The sequence below is a fragment of the Vanellus vanellus genome (genome assembly GCF_965231255.1).
Source record: "Vanellus vanellus genome assembly, chromosome: Z".
Lineage (NCBI taxonomy): Eukaryota > Metazoa > Chordata > Aves > Charadriiformes > Charadriidae > Vanellus > Vanellus vanellus.
The window spans coordinates 10,733,553-10,750,133 of NC_138908.1; positions in this window are offsets into that span (position 1 = coordinate 10,733,553).

Genomic DNA, 16,581 nt, shown 5'->3' on the forward strand with positions numbered 1-16,581 from the left:
AATAGCAACACTGGAAGCTGATTCTCAATGCTGAAGTCTCTTCTGTTTTCTAAAAATTTTAAAATCTATTTTAATTAGATGTGTCTGCTCTCTCTAGGCACCCAAAATATTGTCGTGCCATCATATCCAGGGTCTGCTGGGTTTGCCTCATCCATGGGCTTTCCTCAAGGTGCTGGTAAGTTTCTATTTTCCAAAAATGTGGTGTTTGCATCTGGGGCTAGTGGTCTATCTGTATATATCTGCATTCAGAGCAAATTGTTTTCAAATATAGCAGTCAGAACACGACTGAGGTTGAGTCATTCTGATTCTCTTTCTCGTATTACTCAATAAAATTACTTTCCATAATAAAAAACATATGCTGATGTAGTTTATCATTTAATAAGTAGAGAAATCAAACTCCATGATAAAGATTACCTGCAAGAGAAGAAACTAAGTATCTGTTTTTCTAAGAATTGTAAGACTTCAGTAACATTCAAAGCTAACACAGGAAGTCTCCCGTTTTCTGGCTATAGAATGAGAAATAAATAGTCTTTTAGACTCAGTGATCTTTTCCTTTCAAGCACAGGATAAACTTGTGGTAAATTATTTTTATCCTTTTTTGGGCCGCAATTTATGTCCCCTTTTGTTTGTGTCTGTTGGTGTAGCTGAATATTTCTTCATCTCTGGAGGGGAGGTGCTTCCTGATTTATTGGTCGGGTACTAGGAATAACTAAATTCCTTAAAAGCATTTTTAAACAATTATTTATTAATACAAACAAATATATATTAATTACTTATTAATATATATTTATTAATATATACAAATAGTGATTTAATATTTTTGCCAAATATACCCTGCTTTTGTTTCCTAAAATGTCTTTTCTACTTTGAGTTATCAAGTGATGTTATTGATACCTTTCCATGTCTTTCAGTTCCAGCTGTTCCTGGAGCAATTGCAGTCATCCCACCTGCAATGTCTGGACACGTGACTGTTCCTGGGGTTACTGGTATTCCAGGAAATTCTGTTTTATTAGTCAGCAACCTCAACTCTGAAGTATGTTTGATTGGTGGAACTGATGCTACTATCAACTTGTACCAACTGCTAGAATTCTTCTTGCAAATTGACATTGGCTGAAGGAGTAAAAGAGGAAATCTCTATGCTAATAATATAAAAAACAGGGCAGCTCTATTCTTGTTTGAGATAGTTTGCAATATTGATGAGGTTTAAAAACTCCAGTCCACAGTGAAAAGCTTCCTAACACAATATTTACTTTAGGAAACCAATCTTAGCAGTGTAGCTAGTAATTAGAGAAAAATCTATGGTCAGACGTGAGAAATGTTTGAAGAGGTAAACAACATATATTATGACTACACTTACTGGTATCTCTGTTAATATGACTCCTCTGTGTGCTACTTTATCATTAGAGAAGCCAAATAATTTTTCATTTGTTACAAAATGTGAGGAGTTAGAGAAACAGGAGGGAAAAGGAGGTAAAAGCATGCCAAATCAAGTACCTTTCAAAACATTGATAGGATCTTTCTAGTTTTGCAACTTTTTCCCAGGCTGGAGAAGAACACAGGTGCACTTTGCTATTGACATCACTGTAAATCCATTTTCAAAAGTTAATAAACACGTGTTCACTTTACACAGCACTGCACACATTTTTTTTTTTGTGTGTTGGAAGTAAAATTGCCAAGGACAACTTGGATAGTTATTGTTATAACGGAAATTATGTAGACTGCTCTATAAACTTACTCCTGTTACTCAATTATTACACATTGATCTGTGCTTAATTAAAAGCAATGTACATATCTTAAAAAAAATAAAAATCAAGCTTTACCAAGACTTAAGACACAATTCTACTTGACAGTTGGTAAGCAGTTCTATTACAGCAATGTAAAATTCTTGTTTGTATTACACACTCATTAGATTCACTTAAGCATAAAAATGATAAAATTAGAAGTTATTGGCAAAATGGAAGTTATCTTTGTATTATTGAGGCTTAAAAATCTGTCGATCAATTCCTTTAATCTTTAAGTAATTGCTGTGTTTCCATTTTTGTACTAATAGCTGAATTCCACAGTAAGCATCAAAAGAAACAACTGCAGATTAGGACTGTAAGACAAGTCAATTTTTCTTTGATTTGTTAATGTAACTTATCAGTTAGCTTCTGATGATTGCAGTGGATGTGCTTTCTGCAGCTAATGATTCTCTGAGTCTTAAGAGAGTGTGGTTTTTAACAATAAGTGTATGTGAAGCATAGGTCAAAGCTATTTTTAGGACATTGCTGCTTAACTTAATACTAATATCTAAGAAGCTGTCATGTAGAACTTTGTGTTGCAATACATGATGCAACATAAATGCATTAAATAATGCTCAACTTCTTAAAAGGTAAAAAATAAGAATGTACAACAACATTAATTGTTGGAAATATAAATTGCTGTGTGACACTTGTTCTTCAGTAGTGGTTGTCTGAGCCCTGTCATTTCTTTTTCTGTGTACAGAAAATCCGATTGACCGTATTTCAATTTATATTTCTCCCCTCTTACAGCGCTTTAGTGTGCATTTGAACATTCTCTTATGACTTTTAAAGTTAGCTGGTTTTGTCTTCCAAAAACTTTTTTAGTAGAAATACTGCAGTCTCATTTGGTTAAGAAATTTATTTAAATAAACTGTATGCTGAATTAAAAAATTTGGGCCAGAAGGGTAAACTCTAGAAGCACTTAAATTTTACATTGATTGTAATTGCTCCTTATAACTAAATGCTGATGATAAAAGGCTATGGACTTACACTCAGGCTGCTGTATCTTCTGTTTTTAAATAATTTAGGTATGCTTGGTACACATTTCAAATGTTGTGAGTTGAGAAGGAATAGGGCCAGAGACTGTGAGTAGTGCTTCTGATACCCAGGTATTTTTAGTAATGAGTACATTACTGGCAAAACCTTTGCCTCAGCTAAATAAAATTTGGCTGCATTAGGGTGTAAATTATCTTCTTCGGTGCTTGAGGAGCTTGGTACACAAGAATTTAATTAAAAATCACTGAAGAAAAATTATTTCTTTCAATGTTTAGCTTTCTGCTGACAGATTCTAATTGAACAAAATTTAAATACTACTTTCTATATACTTCATATATAAATAGTTAAACACTATGTGTATCACTTAGGGTGTCATGGTCACATACAGAGATGGGGACAAAATTGAAGGCAAAACAAAATCTGGTTTTAGTTTTGTAGGTGTTTTCTGCTGTTTAGAAAATGCAAAGGGGTTCTGGAATGCTCTTTTCTGTTTCTAGTTTAGCAAATGTCATATTTTTCAGGGAGTGAACTGCTAGCTTGGAAAGAATAAGTTCAAATAATTAAGCCACTTAGAATATTAATAATTGCAGCAGCATGACAGACTGAGTCTTGAATGATGAAAATGCATGAGCTGAAGTGTTAGCTTATTTGAATATTTTATATGCACATAGCAAATACATACTAGCAAGAACAGGGAATGGCTTTTGGAGAGACATGTTTATGTATTAGTGTGCAGTATCTCTTCCATTCTTTTTGTTTACCATGTTCTTATGGAATAGATTTCTTTATTTGCATGGCTTTAAAAATAATATACTTATTTTATCATTTAAACAGGTCATCACACCAGATGGACTTTTCATCCTATTTGGTAAGATATGTCAAATATACCTTGAAAAACTGCAGGGCTAGTATTCTTTTTATTTATCTCACACATGCTGGTTAATGCAAGCCCCATTGTTCTGTCCTTGTCCAGAAAACACACAAGAGAGTGCGCTGGTTTTAAAATGACAATAATTTGAGTCAGTAGTTGTAGGCCACAGGTACCAAAAAGGCAAAATGGTTACAGTGTCAGAAGAATTTCAATGTGCGGTCCAATTTGTTTACTCCAAAGAATGGGAAAGCAAAGTAAGATGAAAAAACAAAAGATTGCATCAGGGGAAATGGAGTACAGAATTGGCACATACACTAGTTGCAGAGGAAAATGTTTGTTGGCATACTAATATTTTAATATGCATCTGTTAAGAGGACTTTGACACTGTTGGACTATTTAAAAGCTGAACGCAAAGATGCAGTTTTATGACTAAGGTCTTGTTTTTTTTCCCCTATTTCTGAGCCTCAGAAAATAATACACAAACTTTAAAGCTCTCCTTCATACCAATATTCTAACCAAACTGTTTAATGCAATGGTTATTTTTTGTAACACCAATGTTAGTCAAAAGAAACAGACTTGCCTTTGTGCTATTCCTAGTAAGGCTCTGGACAAATTTCTTTTCTGGATTTTCACAGGTGTGTATGGTGATGTGCATCGTGTGAAGATCATGTTTAAGAAAAAAGGAAATGCATTGGTCCAGATGGCAGATGCAGTCCAGGCTCAAATAGGTACTGATTTTTAAGGCACAGTTATACTTCAAACTAGCATGAGTGTGATATAGATGAGGAATTTGCCATCTGTCAGTGACAAGCATAAACGAATCCATCATTGTGATGCTTTACTACATACAAACTTTTCCTTGTATATGTTAATAATGATCTGTTTGCTTTCATGTAAAAAATTATTTTCCTGTAGTGGTTTAAAAAAATAAGCCTGTGAATCTAAATCTAGTAAATATTAGATAACATCTTACAATTTTCCCATGGTATATCTTGATAATGCATCATACAATTTTCCTGTAGTTTATCCTATATCTAGCTATTTAAGAATAACCAACTGCTCTTTATTGCAGCGCTGCTTTGCATTTTTCTTGCATTTAGACTGGAGGTTATATTACATCCTTATACTTCTTTTAAATATAATGTTATGACATAGCCCACCTGGTAGACATGGAAGTTGCAGTTTAAATTTAGAATGTGGAATCTGACACTAAATAGAAGGCAATATTACTATTCAAAGAATGCTTTTTTTCTCTCCCTCCCGCTTCATTCCTATTCAAATTATGTTTCCACTGGTTAGCTATCACCTACTTGAATGGACAGAGGCTTTATGGAAAGGTTCTCTGTGCTACTCTTTCAAAACACCAGACAATTCAACTTCCTCGTGTGGGACAAGAGAACCATGATCTGACAAAAGACTATACCAATAGCCCTTTACATCGCTTTAAGAAGCCTGGCTCTAAGAACTTCCATAATATCTTTCCTCCATCTGCCACCCTGCATCTCTCCAACATCCCGTGAGTATCTACATGCGCGATCTTCTGGTGAAGATGTTTTTTAGGTTATGTTCTTAAGTTACAAAGTCTGACATAAGTTTTAGATTTCTTTGGCCTTTTACAGTTTCCTGAGAATTTGGTTCATTCTGCTGCATAATTAACAATAAGTGAAGCCTTTAACTGTCACTTTTTTATTGTTTGCAAAGAGAATAACTGATTGAATGCTCTTCTTTACGAGTTTTAATACAGTTTACATTTTCTTGAGAATATGCTTTTGTTTTTCACATATTAAGTTCTGTGTTATAAATTTTTTACAAAGATCAACGAGATGTTTTTTGACATAATGTACTGGAGTTACATCAAATTCATCATTGGCAGTTTCTAATAATTCTAACACTTTAAATAATAGTTTCTACAGAATGCAGACATCTTACATAGAGGGGAAGTTGTCTTAAAAAAGAAGTAGTAAGAAGCATGTTCTTTAAAACTGAAAAAACCTTTTTTCCTATCTAAAATGTTGTCAACAATGTGCAGAATAACAGCCAAACGTAAGTTTTCCCAGGCTGCTTTTTTTCGACAGCTGTGCAGGGATGGAAAAGGGAAAACGATGGAATTTTGTCCAAATAAGAGGAAAAAAAAAAAAAGACACTTAGAAAATGACTTTTTAAGTAAAATAGAAAACTTTCAAAATTTAAAATATGAGAAGCACACTCACAGTATTTACAAAATGAAAGGTATTTCTGAAGGTACCAGTTAAGATCTTAAGTGATTTTTATGCAATCTGAATTTAACTAAGGGGGAAGTGGGGGAGGATGAAAAGCTGTAGAGTGTATCTGAAATATTTTTGTAGCACACTGTGGTGCTAAATCTTAGTGTCAAAGCCAAGATGTTTGGGCTAAAGTGTTGACATGGCTTGAATTGGTAGAGATAGTTTTTGCTGTTCAAATTTAATTTAGAAGCCAGAATTGAGATTTTGACACTACCACTGAACTCTGTGCTGCTTTACAAGTTGAGAGGGTTTTGTTTTGGTTGTTTGTTTTTTATTCTAATAGGCATTTTGTTACTGATCATGATCTGATGGACCTTTTTGCAAAAGTGGGATCTACTGTGAAAGCCTTCAGATTCTTCCAGTAAGTTCTCATGTAAAAATGCTGAGCAAGCTTTCATCCAGGAATATGGCTAATTGCTTTTTCGGGAAATTCTGTGTATGTATAACTATAGGCAAAATTACATGTGCATATATCTATAGGCAAAAGCTGTACAGCTATGACAATTTTTATGATAATTCTAATCTTTAAATTTTAAATGAAATACTATGTTAGCAAAATTGAATGAAAAATATTCAGCCTTTTGACAAATTCCACGTGTTCACATGCGCTTCTTTAAAAAGAAATACAAGCTGTGTATATGTAAAATGTTAGGTAAAAGATGACAATGAATGTGCTCTAACATTCATTAAGGTTGATTGGCAGCATTATTTTAGCATGATCATAACTGCTAGAATAATTCCATGTATATGGACAATGCAAGTGTTTCTTAGAGGTCTTCAAGCCTTCTTTTGACCCTGTTTTTAGAAGTGCAGTGTAGTGGCAGAATGGCATGGCTGTAAGCCATTGATCTGCAAAATATTTATAGTTTTGTTATCTCCTCATTTTAGCAGGTGCATAACTAGTTCTGATTCTTTTGCTGTACAAGTGTTCAGTGTGCGTGATGCAACTGAAAAAATACTTGTGTAATTTTCTATGTTGGCTAGTACAATGAAAATTTAGTTAGGATTAATAATGGTTTTTATTGTACTTCAGGAAAGATTACAAAATGGCTCTTATCCAGCTGGGCTGTGTGGAAGAAGCACTTCAGGCTCTCATTGAACTTCACAATTATGACCTTGGAGAAAACCATCACCTCCGAGTTTCCTTCTCAAAATGTGCAATCTGACTTTTCTGTGAATTTTCCTTTTCAGGCTGCATCACAGTCTTAAGTAAGATCTTGAAATGGAGACTGAAACAGTTGTGACCAGATCTGTTTCTTAAGAGAAAAAGTTCACTCATACACAAAGAATTAAGTGATGATCTTTTCTGATTTTAGCTGCCAGTACGTGATCAAAGTTTAATATTCATCCATAGAAAGATTATTCTGTGAAATTTCTTTAGCAACAATATTTATCATGAAATTTCCTACTTAAAATTATATTTTGAGAACATGTTTTAGCTTGTGTTCTAAATCAGCCTTACAAAACATTTTGGAGTGCTTTTCAATATAACAGAGTATTTCACAGAAAATGGTAAATCTACTCTAAACAGAGTAAACACTAATTTGAATGTGAAATAGTGCTTGGGTTTCCTGAAGAAAAGCAAGCACTGACTGTAAGTGTCCTCTAAATAGTATTTATGTTACCAGGGTGTGTGTTCATACTTTGGCAAATATTTACAAATAACTTTTTAAAAAAAAAAAAAAAAGAAAACAAAAAGTCTGTGCTGTTCGTATGGGTTAAATTATTAAAGAAAAGGCAGTGCCTTCTCTCTGTGGAGTAAAAGATATTTGATGTGGTATCAGACTTAGTTTAACTCAACAATGGCATGGAAGCTTGATGTCTTATTTTTACTATGAAGTGATATTGTATAATAGTACTTCGGAGAAAATAAGACAAGAAAATAGTCCTGATTGCAAAGATTTTTTTAGATTTCTTACAAGAACAAAATGCTTATAATTTTATGGAAACTATTCAGGTCTATCGTGGTTTGACAAGTTTTTAAGAAGTTATTTTTGTTAAGGTCATCTTTGGGGGCAGAAAAATCAAAGTTCAAGAGTGTTTTGTACCACTATAATGTCTAATACTTAAATTACTGTGTATTTACTTAATTTCTGATTATGTGCCTTACTAGGTACTTATGAAACAATAGCTTAGAGTTTTTCCTGAAGTACCTTGAAAAATATATTGTGAGCTTTGTGAAAATTGTCTTTTTGGAAATGTTTCCCTTGACACTTCAAAATATTTTTTTTCACTGAATAAAGGCTTGGGTTCTAGTTTCTTGTGGTTTGGTATAGAGATGGGATGGAGGTGCGAATGAGATTTAACTCATTGTGTAATTGTGTAGGGATTCTTTGAATTTATCTGGTTGCAGTTTTCTGATACCGGTCCTTGGCTGAAAAAAATTCACATGCAGAAAATTGCACTAAAAAAAACCTACACAGAAAGACCAAACAGCAAATTCAATCCAGTTTCTGGACTTCATCCAACTTTTGAGAGGCATTGGCTGTATCAGAATATTCGCTTTTGGGTTCCTGCATTTTTCTCTCAGTATTAAACTTCAAGTAGTAAAGAGCTACCATTCTTTCCTTTGTAAATACAAAAATGTGTTTGATTCTGAATGTCCTTTTTGCTTTGGAGAATGATCTGAGATGCACTTAGTTTTGGTGTTGAAAGTACATATGAACTTTAGTGACTTCTGATTGTATTTTAAAAATTTAGATTTTGTTTTAAGAGATTTTTCTTCCTGGTGTTTACTTAACCACCTTTTAAAGAGACATTATCTCAAACACAGCTTTTTTCTGCAGAATTTGTTTCTGCTGTAATGTTTTACCACTCATTCATTTTGTTTTTTCATTAATTTATATGAATTGTATGACTTTTTTCTAGAAGAAATGCCAAGTTTCTACCATGATCTGAGTATTCTGGAGTAAGATTTTTCAAATTTTCTCTCTGAATTATTTTTTCAAAATCAGCAAGATACTAGCATGCCTTCTTTTAATCTATGTAAATTAATTAGAGATGCAGCAGTCAGTCATAATAAAGAAGGTGCCAGACCTCTGTACAGCAACAAAAGTGTGCTATTTGACAGTAGATAAAATGCTGACTAAATCTGTATGTAGCTATAGTAAGTGCTGTATGACACAAATAAATAAATCATAGAATCATTGAATGGCTTAGGCTGGAAGGGACCTTGAAGATCATCTAGTTGCAAGCCCCCTGCCATGGGCAGGAACACCTCCCACTAGACCAGGTTGCTCGAATCACCATCCAGCGTGGCCTTGAACACCTCCAGGGATGGGGCACCCACAACTGCTCTGCACAACCTGTGCCAGTGTCTCACCACTCTCACAGTAAAGAATCTTGTCCTAATATCTCATCTAAATCCACCCTTTCTCAATTTAAAACCATTACCCCTCATCCTATCACTACATTTCCTGATCAAGGGTCCCTCCCCATCTTTCCTATAGGCCCTCTTCATATACTGGAAGGCTGCTGTAAGGTCTCCCTGGAGCCTTCTCTTCTCCAATCTGAATAACCTCAACTCTCTCAGCCTCTCCTCATAGGGGAGGTGCTCCAGACCTTGGATCATCCTCATGGCCCTCCTCTGGACGTGCTCCAGCAGGTCCATGTCCTTCTTATGTTGGGGACTCCAGAGCTGGATGCAGTACTCCAGGTGGGGTCTCACAAGAGTGGAGTAGAGGGGCAGAATCACCTCCTTTGATGTGCTGGCCACACTTCTGATGCAGCCCAGGATGCGGGTGGCCTTCTGGGCTGCGAGTGCACATTGCTGGCTCATGTTGAGCTTCTCATCCACCAACATCCTCAAGTCCTTCTTGGCAGGGGTGCTGTCAATCCATTATCCTCCCAGCCTGTATTTGTGCTTGGGATTGCCCCAACCCACATTCAGGATTTATATTCAGATGTAGTATATGTAATTTAGGGAACAATATTCAGAATGTACTATTTACTGGAAAGTTAAATTGCCTTAGGTATAATAGACCGTGTTATCTTTGGGATTTGAGATAGTCTGTCCATTTTCCCCCTTCTGAAATAACTAATTCAGTTTGGTACGTTTTGAAAACATTTTTTTTTTTAAATTCAGGAAAGGAAGTAATTGCCTGGTGCCAGAGCACCATATTGAAAAGTTGCACATTTATGATTTTAACAAAGTGCAGTTGTAAGCAGGCTCATCCATTTGCCTAGGCCCTTTTTCACCAAGATACGTAATTCTAATTCCTGTCTGTGTTTTACATTGTTAGTAGTCACATTAATATCATGTAAAGAGAATCTTGCTGGGCTAGGAATGCTTTTGTTTACATAAATTGGTTTCATAATACTAGGCCATTATCCATAAAATATGCTTTGTCACTTTTCTTAAGAATTACAGCTGCGGAGGAGAGGAGTCATATTAGATCTGAATGTAACTCTAAAGTGGGAAAAAAAGAACCTTAAATTTGAGAGCTAATACTGGCATGTATAATATCAGGACCAGTATATGTATACTGTCTGTGTAATATGTTATGCCTGTATACAGACATGTGAATCACATGCATTTTAGTTTATTGACTCTGATAGCAGAAGATGGGGAAGCTTACTGAAACATAAATGGATGAAGGTCTCTGACATTCTCTCAAAAATACTGTTGTGATTTCTCACGAAACAGGAGAAAAAGAATAATTTCTCAGTTTTGACTTAATGTTAGAGTATAGCTAATGTCAGCTCTGGACTTTTTGCAGCTTGAAATGTAGAAGCCTACGGTTTAAGTTAGCAGAGATTTACTATTTTTTAATTTAAGAAAAATCTGGGTGGTGGATACTCACTATATATGCTTTTTGATTTTTGTGATACATTTGTTGTGTATTTTTAAATCCTCCTTTGTTGTTGTTCTGTTTCAGCAGCTGAATTATTCTTTTCAACTTACTTTTAGATTTGTGTATATCTTCAAGATGCTGCCTCTTAAGGAGATCTGCTTTTACAAGGAGTGCAGACAAGCTTCAAAACTAACAGTACATCTTAATGTTTGCTTAGCAGAATGAAGGCACTAGTTGAGGCTAGTTTATCTCATTCAGTATTCTGCTTTAAATAATTAAAAGCAAAACTATAACCCTTTGTTTATCATAATGCATTGTTAGTGAAGGGTCAGGATAAAAGGAATAATTCTTATAATAATTCTTATTCTTTGTGCTTTACTCAGTGCTTGGCTGCAAAAGCACAGTCGCATCTCAGTTCTTGATTCTCTAAAGCATATATGAGCAGACCCCTTGATATCTGTGAAAAGAACAGAATTTGGGAAAGAGTGGGATTATTCTACAGATTCTTACAATGATATAGATTGGAAAGGAACCTCTGGAGGCCTTAGTCATACCTCTCAGTCAAAACAGGGCCAACTTCGAGCAGTTGCTCAGAGAATTGTCCAGTTAAGTTTTCAATATTTCCAAGAATGGAGATTTCACAAATTCTCTGCTCTTCTCACTGTTCCAATATTTGACTGCCCTCGTTGTGAATTTTTTTCACTAATATGTACTTAGGCTTTAAAGATACCATATTCTATGTCTGTTGCCTTTTGTCCTGTTAACTGTGCAAGTCCCAAGAAGATTCTGGCTCCATCTTCTCTATACTGTGGCCTTAAATTGTTAAAGATAGACTCATAATTTCTTTAATACAGATTCTTAATTTCTGTTTAAATAATTTGTGGAGTACCTGGTAATGTGCATAGTGTAACCTGGAACTTGTACTCTAAAACACTAGCGGTCGTATCCGCTACAGGCACTGGAAATGGCTGAGGATAGAGTTCTCTGCCTATGTATATGTCAAGTCCACAAATCAGCTCTGGGTTGCCTCTAGCTCAATTTTTTCTGGTGGATGCACACTTGGTTCGAAGTGTAGTAAGGCCTTTTTAACAACTCAGGAGCAGCTTAGTGCCTTTTCAAATTACCTGTGATTTGTTGCATAATCATAAAACTTTTGCTTCTTTAAATTTCTTCAAATGTCTTTGAACATCAGAACAAATTTCTGAAACTTTGATTCATAATTTGACTTGGTTGCCTTGTCCACTGGTTCTTTCAGTTGCACCTTTTTTGTGCACTGATAGATTGAGGTCCTTTTCATGCCCAAGATATTTTACATATCTGAGGAGATTTGCCTATATATGACATTTTCTGATTACAGATGGCAGACCTGTGTTTATATGCCGAGAAAACTATTCGCCTTTGTTGATAATACTGCCAGCGTGGTTTGTGTGACCAAATATCTTGTGCTCCTCCGATCCATATCAGTACGAAAGTGATGAGTTCTTTTTTTATAAGGGATGTGGACCTACTACTTGTCATTGTATACTGTTAGCTCTTATGGCTGTTTTTCAAATGACAGGTCAATTTCTTACAAAAAGCATTGTTTTGCCTTTACCTGGTATGTTGTTAACTGGAGCAGAACTACCAGACTTAGTGTTGTTACTGTTGTGCTGAAAGGATACTAGTCAGATTGCACAGAATTTTTTCTTTAAATTAACTTTATTTTCCAACTGTCTTCTGATGATTTCTTTGCTATATAAAAGACTCTCTGCCTGCTCTGTTCAAAGCAAATCTTAACAGTTAGGAATTGTGAATTATTTCAAGAAAGAATGGAAAATTTCTGAGGTATTTAACTTCAGGGTTTTATTGCGGGAAGGAAGGGGGATGGGAACAAAATTGGACCAAAGTTTATGTGCCTTTAGTAGTTTCACATGTAGGGTTTTTTCATACTTATTGCTGTCTTAAGTATGATAAGTACTTTTCCTCCCCTGGAATTGTATGTTTATATTGTTAAAAATTAGTGTTGTCCACCAGTTATACAAGAAGTAAATGACAGCTGTTTTCTACACAGATTTAATTATCCCTCTGCCTTTTGCCTTTACCATTGCAGTTTTTTTCTCTTGTACTGCAATATGCAGGAATCCAAGCATAACCCACATATTTCCAACTTTGAATAGTAACAACAAATTGTGCCTGTAGCAGTCCCAAAGAAATGAATGCTTACGTAGTTGGAGGTCCTTGATAGATGAAGAAAGCTTTTACCTTAGCAGACCAATCTCATCACTGTAAGCAGTTTTTCAGTTCTTGGAAACTGTGCATTATTTATAAGTGGGAAGCTACCACTTATGTACTTAGTTCATTTTAAGGACTTTCCAATTCTTTTTGAGTACGTTATCCACTTTCTGCAAAAGTTTATCCTAGCACTGCAGCAGCACGAGACAAATGGTTGCTAACCAAGCAGATTCTTGCATCAGAACATCAACTTACTCTCTGACCAAAGACTGACTGTTCTGGTTTTACTGAGACATTTTGTAGAAAACCTGTGTTTTCTCTCACACTCCCTTCTGATGGAAAGGACCTGTATTCAAGATACACAAAGCATGGCTAAGAATTGCTGACATTCCCTGATTTTACACGATCTGTTCATAAAAGTTCACTTTCAGTTTATAAAAAAGTTCATCTAACAGAAGAAAATGCTGTAAGCATTTGTAACATCATGTTTCATGGTTGGGTTTTTTGTTTGTTTGTATGTCTTTTTTTAAACCTGGCAAAAAAGTGTTTTGGGGAACAAATGGAAGTGTAAAATGTTTTTATATAAAAAAACAATTGGCATATATTTTAATAAGCAATAGCTTTCATTTGTGAAGTATCTTGTGGCATTGCATAAAAAGGATTCCATGTCTGTTGAGATAACTTAAAACTGAAAAGATACAATATTGAAGAAACCTATTTTCTGACTGTGTAGTGCATAGTTAATTTGATTTTGTTTATGCTGCAATATAGTCTGTTTCTCTCAGGTTAGTGTATTTGGTGATTACTTGGTACCTATACCTAATTGTTTTCCTAACTCTAGTTGTTGTAGCATGCCTGTCATTACAGCAGTAACATCAATAAATGTCATTACAGCTCTACTGTCTTAAATTTTCTGGTGTTCTTGTCTATTGATTTGGGTTTTTTGTTATCTTATAATTGTGCAGCTAATGCCTTATTTTCTGTTTGTTTGGTTGTTTTTTTTTTTCTTTTGCTTAGATCGCCGTGTATGCTAAAGCTTTTTGTATCAAAAGTATTTTAAGAGGGCTAATGTACATCATCAACAACAGTTGAAGTTCCACAGCACCTAAACTTTCCCCTGATCAGGGTAAAAATTCTCATTTTCAGTAGGGTGGAAATCTATTCTACGACCTTGTGCCAATACAGCAGCGGAAGACTGCTTCAGTCTTTGAGATAGGGATGAGAGACTTTGCACCTTGGGGCCTCATCAGTGGGAAGTCTTTTGTTTTCTCTTTTACCGTGCTGTACTCTTTTCCAGCCTTATGATTCAAGTTTGTATAATTTGCACAAAGACTTTAAAAAATGTGAATAGTAGCTGAAAAAGATGATCTGCTTTCAGCTTCCTGTTTCTCAACTTCCTTGCTGATTCCTTTTCTTTCATACTCTTCTGCTTGTTCTTATGTGTGCTACACAACACTAATTTAGACCCTTTTATTCTTGCATCCAGATTTTAGGTAAACAGGCAGTAGTCTATTGATTGTGCCCTTGATATGTAAATATTTGATGAACATTCTAGAGAAAATGCTAGCTATTGGTGGCCAAAATCTGGCTTCTTGTTTTTTTGGCCAAATTGAATTCTGTTGATGATCTGGGAAGAACATCCCATTATGTAGCTCCATAAACTATTTTAGTTAGTGCAATGTGAGTGGGTGTTTGGAGGGAGGGATGTGGGTTCTTTTCTAATTAAAAACATTCACTTGAGAATTGACAAAAAATTGAAATTGTCAGGCTTAGTTCTTACCAAAGAACGTGGCAATATCTCTGGCTGATTTTTCAGGAGTTCTAACGTGTTCTTTCCTTCCCTCCCCTCTTATTTCCAATTGTCTCCCATGGCTAAATTTCCCCAAAGCAGTGTGAGATTTAATGACAGCAATACCATGCGTTCAGCACAATGTCATTCCTGTATATGCAGAATTTGACTCAACTGCTCAACAGATTTGGAAATATCTTGTGAATTGTGTAACTAAGGTTCCTCATGTAACAAAGCTGTGAAAGTGTTTTTTCTGTTTAAGAGCCCAGTAAGCTTCTGAGAAGGGCTTGCTACCTACATAATCTCTTCTATCACATCTATTAATTGAAAGTTGTTTCTACACCTTCCTTCATATATGATGTGTGGTTGTGTTACATACTCTTTTCCTTTTTGTGTGTATGTTCTCGGTGTGACTGGAGAGCTTCAAATTCTCTCTTGCTGAGGCTTTAATTATCTTGTCAAAAGCATAGGGAGTTCACACTGTTCCTGTATGTGCTTCAAGCTTACCCTCTTTCTCAGAGCCCTCATTGGTCTGTCAGATGTGGAACTTGAATGCTGAAGATTGTGAAAGAAGACTTAACCTAATTGTTAAATGTCTTCTGTTTCAACAGTAAACAACAATGCACTATCCTATTTGAGTTCTTGGGCTTAAGGATCTCCAAAGATAAGATATTTTAATGTTAATTCACCCACAGGGATATAAAAATTATTACACAATACCTTGCCCCTTGATGCTCAGACTTCTTATGGTATAAATGTCTTTTTCTCTCTTTCTGCTCTGGCTTCGCACTGTTGGTTACAGCCTGTCTGTTGCAAGATTGCCTGGGCTAATTTCATCTTCAGGGCACGCAATATATGCTTGTAAGATTCCCAAAGAACTTCCTGGAGCTCTTTATGGAGCCCTTTATTCAGCACTCAGTGCAGGACTATGGCTGCTGCTTATCTAAATTGGTTTTCTTTATGGAAGATGTTAAATTACTGTGTATCTTTATCTCTAGTTGTTATATAAACTGCTGATTCTGCAGGGCTTAGATTGTCCCAATTTTATATAAGATTACACTTTTCACTTAGCTTTTATTTTGATGCATCAGATTTTAATCAAGGCCCCTGAAAAATATTTTTGCAGTCATTATTGCCGCTTATCATCAGGAAAATAGATAAGGAAGAAATTACTTCTGAAGGGTCTGACACAACCATAAGATGTTAGCAACAACATCCTGTCTTGCCTGCAATATCTCGGTCACTGTCTCATGTAACCTAAGGAGAAAATTGCTGATAACTGTGATCAATTGCATAGAAAAAATGGGTTTGATTAAGATGCTGAATGTAACTTGAGAAATCCTGCTGACTATCACGGAATCACGGAATCACAGAGTTTCAGAGTTGGAAGGGACCTCTAGAGATCATCTAGTCCAACTCCCCTGCCAAAGCAGGAGTGCCCAGAGCACATTACTCAGGACTCCATCCAGGCGGGTCTTGAAAATCTCCAGAGAAGGGGACTCCACAACCTCCCTGGGCAGCCTGTGCCAGTGCTCTGTCACCTGAACCGTAAAGAAGTGTTTCCGTGTATTTGAACGGACCTTCCTGTGTTCTAACTTGTGCCCATTGCCCCTCGTCCTGTCACTGGGAACCACTGAAAAGAGCCCGGCTCCATCCTCCTTCAGCCCACCCTTTAGATACTTGTAGGCCATAATAAGGTCTCCCCTCAGCCTTCTCTTCTCCAGGCTAAAGAGTCCCAGCTCTCTCAGCCTTTCCTCATAAGGCAGATGCTCCAAGCCCTTAATCATCTTAGTTGCCCTTCACTGGACTCGCTCCAGCAGTTCCCTGTCCCTCTTGAACTGGGGAGCCCAGAACTGGACACAATACTCCAGATGCA